Genomic DNA, 14360 nt, shown 5'->3' with positions numbered 1-14360 from the left:
ATGACTGAAATGATCAGCCACTCTGATTAACAGAGAAAGGGGTAAATCTTCTCTGGTTCAAAGTAATAGCATCTTCAGTCTCTATGAATTTTTTATTCACCATGTCCAGCACACAATCAAAAATTATGAAATTCCTGAAGCAGGAAAAAGTGACTAAAAATTAAGACAAAAAAAAAACAAAACAAAACAAGAAAAATTGATTTAGAGGGAATTCAGATTCTGGAGTTAGCACAGAACTTTAAAATGACTATATTGAGAGTAAAAGATGGGGATTAATAGATTAAAATATGGAGAATCTCAACAGAAAATTGGAATCAATTTTAAAAAATCAAATACAGATAAATGAAAAATAAGAAAACTGATCCCCAGCAGACCTTAGGGAGTACTAGAAGAAATTTTTTTAGGCTGAAGTAAAATGGCCCAACATAGAACAGAGCTGGCCTCTCCGTCCCATATTGAACTCGAGTTGGAAGAGGCGAGTCCGGTCTCAAAACGGAGGTAAAACCGCCGCCCGGTCGCCCCCAGCCCGACTCCGGCCGTCGCCGTCGCCGCCGCCGCCGTCGCCGCCGCCGCCGCCGCCGGGGGTGGGGTGGGGAGGAGGGCCATGATCCAAAGGAACCAGAACAGTTGAGAAAACTGTTTATTGGTGGCCTGAGCTTTGAAACTACAGACGATAGCTTAAGAGAACATTTTGAGGAATGGGGCACACTTACAGATTGTGTGGTGATAAGAGACCCCCAAACAAAACGTTCCAGGGGCTTTGGTTTTGTGACTTACTCTTGGGTTGAAGAGGTGGATGCAGCAATGTGTGCTCGACCACACAAGGTTGATGGGCGTGTAGTGGAACCAAAGAGAGCTGGTTCTAGAGAGGATCTGTAAAGCCTGGTGCCCATCTAACAGTGAAGAAAATTTTTGTTGGTGGTATTAAAGAAGATACAGAAGAATGTAATTTGAGAGACTACTTTGAAAAGCATGGCGAGATTGAAACCATAGAAGTTATGGAAGACAGGCAGAGTGGAAAAAAGAGAGGATTTGCTTTTGTAACTTTTGATGATCATGATACAGTTGATAAAATTGTTGTTCAGAAATACCACACTATTAATGGGCATAATTGTGAAGTGAAAAAGGCCCTTCCTAAAGAAGAAACGCAATCTGCTGGATCACAAAGAGGTCGTGGAGGTGGATCTGGCAACTTTATGGGTCGTGGAGGAAACTTTGGAGGTGGTGGAGGTAACTTTGGCCGTGGTGGAAACTTGGTGGAAGAGGAGGCTATGGTGGTGGAGGTGGTGGCAGCAGAGGTAGTTATGGAGGAGGTGATGGTGGATAGAACGGATTTGGAGGCGACGGTGGTAACTATGGCGGTGGTCCTGGTTACAGTAGTAGAGGAGGCTATGGTGGTGGTGGACCAGGATATGGAAACCAAGATGGGGGATATGGTGGCGGTGGTGGAGGATATGATGGTTACAATGAAGGAGGAAATTTTGGAGGTAACTATGGTGGTGGTGGGAGCTATAATGATTTTGGAAATTATAGTGGACAACAGCAATCAAATGATGGACCCATGAAGGGAGGCAGTTTTGGTGGAAGAAGCTCGGGAAGTCCCTATGGTGGTGGTTATGGATCTGGTGGTGGAAGTGGTGGATATGGTAGCAGAAGGTTCTCAAAACTCACAAGAAAAGGGCTACAGTTCTTGGCAGGAGAGAGAGCGAGGAGGTGTCAGGAAAGCTGCAGGTTACTTTGAGACAGTCGTCCCGAATGCATTAGAGGAACTGTAAAAATCTGCCACAGAAGGAACGATGATCCATAGTCAGAAAAGTTACTGCAGCTTAAACAGGAAACCCTTCTTGCTCAGGACTGTCCTAGCCACAGTTTGCAAAAAGTGCAGCTATTGATTAATGCAATGGAGTGTCAATTAGATGTACATTCCTGAGGTCTTTTATCTGTTGTAGCTTTGTCTTTTTCTTTTTCTTTTCATTACATCAGGTATATTGCCCTGTAAATTGTGGTAGTGGTACCAGGAATAAAAAATTAAGGAATTTTTAACTTTTCAATATTTGTGTAGTTCAGTTTTTCTACATTTTAGTACAGAAACTTTAACAAAATGCAGCTTTGAAGGTGTTTCCTTGTGAGTTAACAAGAAGATCATTGTTAATTAATATTTTGTATGAATTTTGCTGAAGTTAACTGTAAAGAAACACCTGCTGACTTGCAGTTTAAGGGGATCTATTCTCCCCATTTCCAAACCATGAAATGAATGGGCTCTGACATGTGGAGAGAATAGATATTTGTGTTTGCAATGTGTGTCTTAGATAATAGACTTGGGTATTTAAATTAGCATATTTGTGAATTTAATAGCATTAAGACTTACTTCAAATGAAAAATCTCAAAATTCCAAAAAAAAAAAAAAAAAGAACAGAGCTGGGAGCTCGATTGGAGTTGCCTGTGGGGGAGGAGCGCCGCCGCCGCCGCCGAGAGCTGGGAGCTCGATTGGCGCTGCCTGCGGGGGAGGAGCGCCGCCGCGAGCTGGGAGCTCGATTGGCGCTGCCTGCGGGGGAGGAGCGTCGCCGCCGCCGCTGCCGCCGCCGCCGCCGCGAGCTGGGAGCTCGATTGGCGCTGCCTGCGGGGGAGGAGCGCCGCCGCCGCCGCCGCGAGCTGGGAGCTTGATTGGCGCTGCCTGCGGGGGAGGAGCGCCGCCGCCGCCGCCGCCGCGAGCTGGGAGCTGGATTTGCGCTGCCTGCGGGGGAGGAGCGCCGCCGCCGCCGCCGCCAGCTGGGAGCTTGATTGGCGCTGCCTGCGGGGGAGGAGCGCCGCCGCCGCCGCGAGCTGGGAGCTCAGTTGGCGCTGCCTGCTGGGGAGGAGCGCCGCCGCCGCCGCCGCCGCGAGCTGGGAGCTCGATTGGCGCTGCCTGCGGGGTGGAGCGCCGCCGCCGCGAGCTGGGAGCTCGATTGGCGCTGCCTGCGGGGGAGGAGCGCCGCCGCCGCCGCCGCCGCGAGCTGGGAGCTGGATTGGCGCTGCCTGCGGTGGAGGAGCGCCGCCCCCGCGAGCTGGGAGCTGGATTGGCGCTGCCTGCGGGTGAGGAGCGCCGCCGCCGCCGCCGCCGCGAGCTGGGAGCTCGATTGGCGCTGCCTGCGGGGTAGGAGCGCCGCCGCCGCCGCCGCCGCGAGCTGGGAGCTCAGTTGGCGCTGCCTGCTGGGGAGGAGCGCCGCCGCCGCCGCCGCCGCGAGCTGGGAGCTCGATTGGCGCTGCCTGCGGGGGAGGAGCGCCGCCGCCGCCGCCGCGAGCTGGGAGCTGGATTGGCGCTGCCTGCGGGGAGGAGCGCCGCCGCCGCCGCCGCCGCGAGCTGGGAGCTGGATTGGCGCTGCCTGCGGGGGAGGAGCACCGCCGCCGCCGCGAGCTGGGAGCTCAGTTGGCGCTGCCTGCTGGGGAGGAGCGCCGCCGCCGCCGCCGCCGCGAGCTGGGAGCTCGATTGGCGCTGCCTGCGGGGTGGAGCGCCGCCGCCGCGAGCTGGGAGCTGGATTGGCGCTGCCTGCGGGGGAGGAGCGCCGCCGCCGCCGCGAGCTGGGAGCTCAGTTGGCGCTGCCTGCTGGGGAGGAGCGCCGCCGCCGCCGCCGCCGCGAGCTGGGAGCTCGATTGGCGCTGCCTGCGGGGTGGAGCGCCGCCGCCGCGAGCTGGGAGCTCGATTGGCGCTGCCTGCGGGGGAGGAGCGCCGCCGCCGCCGCCGCCGCCGCCGCCGTCGCCGTCGCCGTGAGTGAGGAAGCGCCTCGGTCAGGCCTGCTGAGGGCCCTCGCCGACGCCTGGGCTTACCCGCCGCCCCGCCAGCTCCGCTCGTTTCCCGTCCCCCGCGGCCCGGCGCGGGGCAGGCCTGCCGGGGCCATGGAGGACGAGGTGGTCCGTATTGCCCAGAAGATGGACAAGATGATGCAGAAGAACGCGGTAGGCGCGGCGGGCGGCGCGGGCCGGAGGGAGGCTGGGCGGCGGGCGGGGGTCAGTCGGCCTGAGGGGTTTCCCGGCCCGCGGTGAGCGCGGCGGGTGCCGCGTGACGGCGGCGAGGCCCGCGCTCTGGGGAGGGGTTCCTGGGGAGGGGGGAGCTTCGTGTCCCGCGGCCGCGTCCCGGGCAGGGGTCCTGGGGGGCGTCCTGTCTCGCAGCCGCGTCCCGGGCAGGGGTTCTGGGGGGCGTCCTGTCCCGCAGCTGCGTCCCGGTCAGGGGTTCTGGGGGGCGTCCTGTCCCGCGGCCGCGTCCCGGGGAGGGGGTCCTGGGGGGGTCCCGGGGAGGGCGTCCGGTCCCGCGGCCACCGGCGCTGGGGCCCGCCCTGGGCGCCCGAGGCCCCTCGTGATTAGCGCAGCCCGGTACACTCCATCGAGGCGTCCTCCTCATTATTTTAAACGTGACGGTGGTAAAGCCTCGCTGGTTTAGCTGAAGAGTGCAGAGAGCCCTCCCTGTTTGAAAGAATTCGTTGTCTTTCCCGGGCTCATTGGCCAGCAGCGAGAAAACAACATCAAACAGAGGTTTGTGATCAGTTTTAGACATGAAACTGTTCAAGCAAAACGTGAATTTCCTGGATCTTATTTTTGAGGAAGGCTGAACATTCCCTTGATTGTCTCAACTCTCCTGCATGTTTGCTTAGCAATTAAAAAAGGTGAACTACGCCAGTGTACTTGGCAAGTTGCTAAACTTTTTGGAAAAAGTGGATCTTGTTAGGCCGCGGAGTGCGGGGAGCTGTGTTTAAGGCACTGCCGCCGACGAGGCTGTGCTGCCGGCTGGATTTGGACACATGTCGTTGCTGGTCCTCTCAGTGGTTTACGGTTGCTACCGGTGGCGTTTTCTGTTACTGATAACGTGTGCACGTGAACGTGTTCTCTTGTGGTTTGTATGAGGTGCTCCAGTTTTTGCATTTCTGTCCACCTGTGTGGGTCACTCTCAGTCCCTTGCTTCCGAGTCGTCTATATTTTCAGCTAAACTTCTGAAATTCCAAGTCAAACGAATGTGAAGGAGAGAAGGGCTGCTCTGATTTGCACAGCACTTTGGAGTTACAAAGCGTTTGTGCAGAATTCTTTGGCGACTCACGACAGCTGTGTTGCATTCATTTTACAGAATAAGAAACTGAGTCAGACCAAGCAGTTCACCTCCTTAAATGAAGTGTGCGTTGTGGATTAAGCCAGGACCCGAGTTTCCTGCTGGGCAGCATGCAGAAGTAATGTTAAACACCGAATTCTTAAGACTTCAGACTTGGTGTGCGCCTCTTTTCCTTTAACAGGTGCATTGCCCGGCGTGTAATTTCATACCCTGTTAATCTGTCTTTGCAATTTTGGCTTTTTAAAGTACCTCCTGTTTGTTTTCTGTTCCAGACGTTGCCTGTGCCATTTATTTTTTCTGTTGATACAGGCCTTTCATTCCTCACTGCAAGTGATGAGTTCTGTATATTTGATTGGCTGAACGTTTCTGTTATTCTGTTTAAACTGGCAAGTTTTTTTTCTTTGCCTAGAGAACCCTAGACTCCCCTAGTAGAAGCTGGCTCCTAGGGAAAAAGGCCGTTTCTTGGGTAATTTTTTTCTCGAACTCAGGCTATAAAATGTGTACCTTTTAATCATCTAGTGCACTAGGTGTTTTTGTTTGTTTCCTTTCCTTGAAATAGACGTTTCCTAGAAATGAGGAATTCCTTAGTGAGCAAGTATGGAGAAGACCAGTTTGTATTTATCTGCAGTTCTCAAATTATAAACACATAATGCGTCAGCAGGAGAATGAGGATAAGCTCCACAGATAATCCTCAAGTCTCATTTTTCTTTTCAAATCTTATATTTCTAGTAGTACAGAACTTTACCAATATAAAAACTTGCCCCCCCCCCCCAAAAAAAAAGAACAGAACTGCAGGAAAGAGCAAAGAGCACTTAAAGTCTGTGTGTGTGTTTAATATATATATGTACATATACCCAGGTACATACACCTTTATATTTATATGTTGTTTTGTAAATAAATGACAATAATAATGTCTTGTGGAGATGTAGAACAGAAGTATACAACAAAAGCACAAACAGCAGGAGGGGGCAAATGGAGTTAAACTGTTAAACCTCCATGGGATGGTTCCATGGAGGAGGCAGAGAGGGGGATGGGATCCTCGAAGAGCTGCTGAAGACCTTGCATTTTTTGCAGATCTCTTTAGAATGCTACTTGTATATTATGCTCTCACTGAGTGCACCTGGCTGAGCTATGGCACATTAGCACGGTAAACATTTGTCAGATTTGCCCTAGTCAGAAAATTTTCTATACCTGCCATCCTGCTTGGCACTTAAAATAGTTTTTTTTTTTTAAGGTCTCTATGATATAGGGATGATGGGTGAAGAAGGTAGGCTGCAGGGTAATAATGTAGTATGTATGATCCCATTTTGATACAGTAAACAGAAAGTATTAAATGCATGCCTGTTTGTATGGGCAGTGAGTTTGCATGGTTATCTCAAGAGGGAGGGAATGGGACGTGTAGAGAAAGAGATTGACCACAGGCTATTGTTTTACTTGTTACAAGAGGCATGTGTTGCCTTCATTTCTGATTAAGCTTTTTGTTTACAGATTATTGTAGGTTTACATGCAGTTGTAAGAAATAATAGTGAGATAGGTCCTGTGTGTCCTTTACCCAGTTTTCCCCAATGGTAACATCTTACAGAACCATAGTATACTGTCACAACCTGGGTATTGCCATTGACACAGTCAAGATACAGAACATTTCCATCCCACAGGATCTCTCCTGATGCCATTTTATAGCCACTGCTGCTCCCCCACTCCCCACCAAATCATAATGATCTGATAGTGCAGTGGATAAAGTTGCACTAAAGTTTTTGTGCAGATGATCAAGGGAAAATAGCCCCTGGGGAAGATGGCCCATCTCCCAGTCCCCCGGCCCTATCTGTCCCTGGCAACCTGTCATTTCAAGAATGTTATGTGGGACTTCCCTGGTGGCGCAGCGGTTAAGAATCTGCCTGCCATTGCAGGGGACATGGGTTTGATCCCTTGTCCGGGAAGATCCCACATGCCGCGGAGCAACTAAGCCCATGCGCCACAATGACTGAGCCTGCGCTCTAGAGCCCGGGAGCCACAACTACTGAGCCCACGTGCCACAACTACTGAAGCGCGCGTGCCTAGAGCCCGTGCTCTGCAACAAGAGAAGCCACCGCAGCGAGAAGCCCGCGCACTGCAACAAAGAGTAGCCCCCGCTCGCCGCAACTAGAGAAAGCCCACACGCAGCAACGAAGACCCAACGCAGCCAAAAATAAAATAAATTAACTAATTAACTAAAAAAAAGAATGCTATGTGAATAAAATCATATAGTGTGTAACCTTTTTTTTTTTTCTTAATTAAAAAAAAGTTTGTTTTTGGCTGCGCTGCCGGTTATGCGATCTTAGTTCCCCGACCAAGGATTGAACCCAGCCCAGGTAGTGAAAGTGCTGAGTGCTAAACACTGGCCCGCCAGGGAATTCCCAGTATGTAACCTTTTGGATTGGCCTTTTTCAATCAATGTAATTCCCTGGAGAGTCATCCAAATTGCATGAATCAATAGTGCTCCTTTTTTTTAAAAAAAATATATATATATATTTATTTATTTATTTATTTGGCTGTGCGGGTATTTAGTTGCAGCATGCGGGATCTAGTTCCCTGACCAGGGATGGAACCTGGGCCCCCTGCATTGAGAGTGCAAAGTCTTAACCGCTGGAACACCAGAGAGGTCCCAGTGCCGCTTTCTTTTTAATTGCTGAGTGGTATTCCATGGTTTGGCTATACTTCAGTTTGTTTAATCACTTGCCCATTGAAGAACATCTGAGTTTTTTCCCATTTCTTGACTATTACTGAGAGAGATGCTGTGGACATTTGTGTACCTTTTTTTGTGCGAACATGCGTTCTCTGGGGTAAATGCCGTATGGTATGTGTTGCTTTTTTTTTTTTTTTTTTTTTGGCTACGCTGTGCCACATGTGGGATCTTGGTTCCCCAATCAGGGATCGAGCCCGTGCCCCCTGCATTGGGAGCTTGGAGTCTTAACCACTGGACTGCCAGGGAAATTCCTGTATTGCTCCCCCTGCCCCACTTGATTGATTGATTGATTGATTGGTTGATTGGCTGTATTGGGTCTTAGTTGCGGCACGCGGGACCTTCGTTAAGGCATGTGGGATCTTTTTTGTCATTGCGGCGCACGGGCTCTTCGTTGCAGCATGAGAGCTTCTCTCTAGTTGTGGCGTGCGGGTTTTCTCTCTCTAGTTGTGGCGTGCAGTCTCCAGAGCGCGTGGGCTCTGTAGTTTGCTGCACGTGGGCTACCTCATTGAGGTGTGCGAGCTCAGTAGTTTGGCGCGAGGGCTTAGTTGCCCCGCGGCGTGTGGGATCTTAGTTCCCCGACCGGGAATCGAACCCGCGTCCCCTGCATTGCAGGGCGGATTCTTTACCACTGAACCACCAGGGAAGTCCCTGTATTGCTTTTTTAAATTAAAAAAAAAAAAAAAAGGAGAAGCAATTAGAGGTACAACAACTAATTATAAGATTGCCTCTCAAAGTACATATTCAAACCCTACATTCTTGGTGTACATAACTTCTTTATGTTGATTTCTGGTGTTTAGCTCTAGTAACAAGGCAATAATAATAACGCTGTAGTTTTCCTTGTTTCTTTCAACTGATGATCTGTGTATTTATTACAAAATAATTTTTTTTTTTTTTTTTACAAGTAATATTAACACTCACAAGCTACCAGGAGGCAAGTAATGGTTAGCGCTGGTGTGGTTAACTCCTTTATAGATAGGGAGGTTGAGGCATGGGTATTGTGGAATTTGCCATGTTTAGGCATGGGTATTGTGGAATTTACCTAAGGTTATAACACTGTGTTCTGACTCAGATTCATTCAGATTTACTCCTTCTCTTTCTGTCTCCTGAATTAATAACTCTTTGTAATTTTGACCTAGGTGTGAGGACACGAAAAGGGTTTTTTCCTGTACCTGAGGTTTAGTGCTTGTTTTATAGAAGCAATATAGTATAGTGGTTAGAGTATGCACTTTAGCATCTGATTTTTTTTTCTTCTTAAGTCTTTAATGAATTTGTTACAATATTGCTTCTGTTTTATGTTTTGCACATGCCGGAAAGGTAATAGGCCTTGGCCCCTGGGCCTGGACTTCGTCTCTTGTGCTGTCTCCTGTCCCTGTTGCCGCCGCGCGCTGGCCCGTCCGCGCTGTGTCAGGGCGTATTGGTCGTCTCGCGGCTCAGTTCACAGTAGCTGAAAGGGACAGTGTGTTATGTTCTGATTTCTCCCCATCGTTTTCAAAGGGAGGCTCTGGCCATTGCTCCTCGGGTAAAATGCAGAGGGAGTGCTTTTTAAGATGGGACTGTCAGTGTTGGGGACACTCCTCAATTACCAAAACGGAATCCCCTTCAGTTCCTCCAGCTGTGTTGTTTTGGCACAGAAAATGTGAGTAATAGGAATTTGGAACTAAGTTGGAGTGAAAAAACGCACCGGTCCCGCCGAATTTTCCATCGAAACAGTTGATTTGTGTTGTCTCTAGGAATTCTAAAGGGCGTACCGTTGCTTCCTAACCGGTGTCATGTGGGAGATCTACCTCTGTACGTTCAAATGATTAATGTTGAGACTCTGCTCATGTGTGCAGTAAACCCTTTAATTCCCTAAGACCTTCCTTTCCTCCATCTCATACCCCATTAAGCCCGCTTCAGTTTATCTCCTGAATTTCTCTGGAATCTGTCAGCTCTTCCTCAACATCCTAATACTGAACTTGCCTGTCTGTTGCGATTAGGTCCTAACTAGTGTCCATATATCTTGTTTCCCTCCAATCCATTCTTCACACAAGAAACCTTCAAAGCAAGTTGGAACATTGCTCATAAACATCGCTCACAAACATTGTTTTGAGAATAGAAAACACACACTGGTGGCCTTTAAGACTCTGCGTGCTCTAGAATCCTCTCTGCTTCTCTAGCCCCATCTTGTGCCACGTTTGCCCTCACTTTCTATGCTTCAGATACACTGAATTAACCTTAGTTCTCACTCATCTGACAGAAGTCAGTTGAGAAATTATTTTTCACTGTGATTCCTAGCATTAAGGAATTTGATGATCAGGTTTTGTATGAGGACTAAAACTAAACTGGGAAGTGGAAGAATTGCGTTTCAACTGTTTCAGTCAACACGCATGTATTAATGATACCTAAGTATTGAACACCGGGCTAGGTTTCATGAGGGATACAGAAGTTCTGGCCATCTCTGGTTTTGGGTATCCCTTATTTGTTGAGACCTTTGCGTTGTTTGGTTGCCTTTTGTCTGTTTTCCAGATGGGAAAACAGGAACAAGGGAAGTATAGGTTATTACTAGGTGGGGTTGAACAAGTGGAGCAGCAAACTGCAAAGCAGAAAGAAGAGGGACGTACTATAGAGGGATGTGATTTCCATTTTCAAGGCGCCTGCGTCCTGTGCAGGGAGACAGCCTAACATAAAATGTGCCTAACAAAAGATCTATTGACTTCTTACTAAAAATCTCCAGTTCATATAACCCAGGGGTTTATACCTTCTCCTTTAAAAGTTCTATTCCTGGGACTTCCCTGGTGGTCCAGTGGTGAAGACTCTGCGCTTCCAATGCAGCAGGCGTGGGTTCAATCCCTGGTTGGGGAGCTAAGATCCCACATGCTGCGCAGCCAAAGAAATTTTTTTCAAAAGTTATACTCCTGTGTTGTTGAATTTAGTGGTTTAGATTTTGTTTGAATGTTAAGAAGATTTCAGTTTATTTACCAGGAACAAACAAAACATAATGTAAAAATAGTTTCCCAGAAACGATTTCCATCGTTCTCTTCTTCCCTTTCTCCCGCAGACTGACTGGTGTTTCATCTTGACAAGGTCTCTGAAGTTCTCTGTCATTCCATAGGAAAGCGGTCTGGCTTGGAGGTTGCAATCCCAGGGAATTTTTCATCAGCGGGGAAGTCTCCATCACTACAGAGGAATCAAGGGAGAAGTCAGTCCCGGGTAAGTGAGATGCTCCCCCTAAACACCAACACAGCAGTCGTGTACCTTTCAAGGGGTTCAGGGGCAAGATGGGCAAGGCATTTCTACTAACTCTTCTTAAGGATCATGGACAGTGTGCCCTATGCTACGAGGTAAGCGGTGACTGTTGTAATTCTTACTGGTGATCATTTCATGTCACTGATCCTTGGCTCTCTTTGTATCTCATAGGACTGTTGTTAAGTCCAATACAAAATGAGTCTTCTTTTTAAAAAACTGAAATGTTTTACAAAGCCTAGCATTCTCATAGAGAGTCCTTTGAATTCTCCCCACTTTCCCGAGAGGCTAAGAACACTTCACACCATGAACTAGGAGAGGGGGTAGAGCCCTTTCTGATGAAATATAGAAACAAAGACAGAGTCTTAGCCTGCTTGCTCTCTGGACAGGATCTCGGACCACAAGGTCTTAAATCCTGGTATAAATGACGGAAGTGAGGACAGTTCAACTGGCACTCTCATAACAAGAGTTCTGAAACACCTTCCAAAGAGACTGTAGCAGTAGACGAGGGAAGGGAGTGCTACAGTGTGGTAGTACAGGGGGAATGCTCGGCTACAGCAGTGAAAAATGTGGTACCTATTGGTGTGCTCTCGGGGTTCTTGTACATGTAGCATAGATGACCTTTACAGTGTCCCTCCCACCTTCCCACCTGCATTAGGTGTTCTGTTTTTTTGTTTGTTTTTTTTTTTTTAATTTACGTTTATTGATTGATTGATTGATTGAACTTATTTATTCTACGTATTTATTTTTTTGGCTGCACTGGGTCCTCATTGGTGTGCACGGGCTTTCTCTAGTTGCGGCTAGCGGGGTCTACTCTTGGTTGCGGTGTGCGGGCTTCTCATCGCGGTGGCCTCTCTTGTTGCGGAGCATGGGCTGTAGGCGCGTGGGCTTCGGTAGTTGCGGCTCACGGGCTCTGGAATGCAGGCTCAGTCGTTGTGGCACATGCGCTTAGTTGCTGCACGGCATGTGGGATCTTCGCAGACCGGGGCTCGAAGCCGTGTCCCCTGCATTGGCAGGCGCCACCAGGGAAGCCCTAGCTGTTCTTACATAGAGTCTAAAAACAGAGAGCACTGAGAGAAGGTAGTGGTTATTAAAGGCTCAGGATCTAAATTCTACCTGTCTCTACACCCCTTCCCAGCTGTCGATTTGACCCCGTTTGTGAATGCCGACCTCATTCTTCAACTTGCTCTGCCGTTTGTATACTCACCTTGAAAACTTGTTTCTGTGATGCGTTGAGCAGACACAGGGTGGCAGATTGCAGAGGTGGAAGCTGGTGGTCGGATATTTGCGGGCTGAATCTCCTTCAGTCCCATTCCCATTTCTGGTTGCGCAGAGGCCCTACTTCCTGTGTATGACGCGGAGCCATAGGATTGCGGGCAGGAGCCAAGTTCTCCATACAGTGAAGACCCCAGTGTGCCTTGGTTATAGTAATATACCTGGCTTCCTTCCTGGTAGGGAAGTGACAGGCGGCTATGCCCCTGATTTGTTCGTGGGCCTCCTGATACAGCAGTTCCCTTGGCTCTGGCCCTGTCGTCAGCTGCCCCTAGGAGGACTCTGAGCCCTAGCCACTTCTCTGGTAGATTTGCCTATTCCCCCACTATAATCACACCTGAATAAGGCAACTCAAACCTTTCAGAGATGTGTCGTGAACCTCTTGTTTTCTGAAATACCTATCTGGTGGTTGTGAGACTTAAGGCCAACCTCCCCGAGAGACTTTGTTTCTATTTCTCCTAGTAAACCTAGACTCATCTCCTGTCACCTTCAACTCTACTCCAATTGTGTTCTTTCAACCCAGACCCCTGACCCTGCTTTTTACTTCCGCCATTTCATCCTCACTCCTGCTTCCTTTCCTAAATCCATACGTCTCTTTTGGCCTTCCTAGCCCTGGGCCAAGTTCCTTCCTCTTTCCTCAGTTTTTACCCCTTTCCTTCATTCTCCCATCCAACTTTCAGGCCTTCCTTTCTCACGCTCCAGTTAGCAGCATCTCAAAATTCGAAAGGTTTATTACTCATCTATTAATTCTATTCCATTTACTTATTCGGTTCTATACCTATCTTACCTATGTATGGAAGAACCGCTGGTAGCCAAGGTGGCAGCAAGAATCCTAGCAGCTGTCACCTGACGTATCCGTAGTAGTCAGCAATTTCCATTTCTTTGTCCCTCTGGGTGAAAAATTGCAGCTTCCCCGAAGAGGTGTATCTGGCAGCATTCTCCCGTTGTTGTTGAGCCCGCCTCTTCATGGCCTCTCGCTCTGGCCTCTGCTCTTGTTCGATGGGCTTTGACATGACTGGCTCAGGCACGTTGGGTTCCCTCCATGGAACTCGTTGCTTGCTGAAGTCTTGGAGTAGAAGTTGGGTTTGGAGCTTGGGTGGGGACTGGCGCTTAGTCACAGCAGGGGGAACAGGCTCGCGCTGGAGAGAAGCGCCAGATGAAGTTTTGTAGGGTGCAGGCCTAGGAGCAGCAGGCTGAGGGACACGAGGCTGGGTATGGTTGGTCCAAGCCGGTTGGGTTGGGTTGGCCACAGTTGGCTGAGCTGGTTTGGCGGGACCTGGCAAAGAGGCAGGAGCTGGCTGGGATGAATTGACTGCAGCAGGTTGAGCTGAGTCAGTAGAACCAGGCTGGGCACGGTAAGCCACAGCAGGCCGATGTGAGGCCAGAGACTGTGGCCTCCGAGGAGTGGGTCGAGCTTGAGGCTTGTCCCAGGCAGAAAAAGGCAGAGGTATCAACTTGACCTTCCCAGGAGGAGGCCGCTCACACTGGGATGGAGATGGACACTCTGTTTCAGCACTGCTGTCTGGTTTCTGGGCTTGGACTTGCGTTTTCTCAGGCCTCTTACCCTCACGTGGGGTATGCCGCCGTGGCTGGATCGCTGGGGGTGGCTGGGGGTCTTTGGGGTTGCTTGAATTTCCCAAGAGCCGACAGGAAGAGAGCCCAGTTTTCGTCTCATTCTTCTTCCCCAGCGCATGAAGAACCTTCACAGACTCCAGCATGCGCACGCCAAGGGAGGTTCGAGGCTTTTGAAAGCTCTCTTGGCGAAGCTCAGTTTGGTGTTCCTTTCGCTTCGTGTTGGGGATTGCTGGCTTGTCTTCTGCCTTGACTTTGTTCCCTGACTGCTTGTTCTCTTCAGCCTTGTTTCTTCCTCTGGTCCTTTTGGTCTTTTCCTGCCCATGGCTCTCAGTTTTGCTGATCTTTCCGGATGCAGCTTTCTGAGGTTTGCCTTGAGAGTGCTTGGCCGTGTTCGCAGGAGCCCTGTCACTGACTGCAGCAGTGCATATAACCGCTTCTCCCCCTAACAGGCACTCTGGATCCTTTGGCTGGATTTTGGCCTTGGGAGCACCACCG

The 14360-nt window shown here is 49.7% G+C and overlaps 1 long non-coding RNA gene and 1 pseudogene across 5 annotated transcripts in view; both read left to right on the top strand.

Annotated features, from left to right (window-relative positions):
• LOC309654271 overlaps nucleotides 1–14360 on the top strand; it is a 48590-nt gene that overhangs the window by 13790 nt on the left and 20440 nt on the right. For 3 of the 4 annotated variants that reach the window (XR_014260088.1, XR_014260089.1, XR_014260090.1), the window contains exon 1: nucleotides 10868–10985. The exons of the other annotated variant lie outside the window; for it this stretch is intronic. This is a non-coding gene — a long non-coding RNA (uncharacterized lncRNA). Of the gene's footprint in view, nucleotides 1–10867; nucleotides 10986–14360 lie in introns of those variants that run through there. 4 annotated transcript variants of the gene reach the window in all.
• LOC309654268 (heterogeneous nuclear ribonucleoprotein A3 pseudogene) lies at nucleotides 460–9240 on the top strand (annotated as a pseudogene). Its single transcript has 3 exons — nucleotides 460–498; nucleotides 601–1147; nucleotides 9231–9240. The product of its transcript is annotated as a heterogeneous nuclear ribonucleoprotein A3 pseudogene (transcript).

The sequence above is a fragment of the Balaenoptera physalus genome, assembly GCF_965194825.1.
Source record: "Balaenoptera physalus genome assembly, contig: HAP1_SCAFFOLD_2450, whole genome shotgun sequence".
Lineage (NCBI taxonomy): Eukaryota > Metazoa > Chordata > Mammalia > Artiodactyla > Balaenopteridae > Balaenoptera > Balaenoptera physalus.
This window is presented reverse-complemented; position numbering and strand designations above follow the sequence as displayed.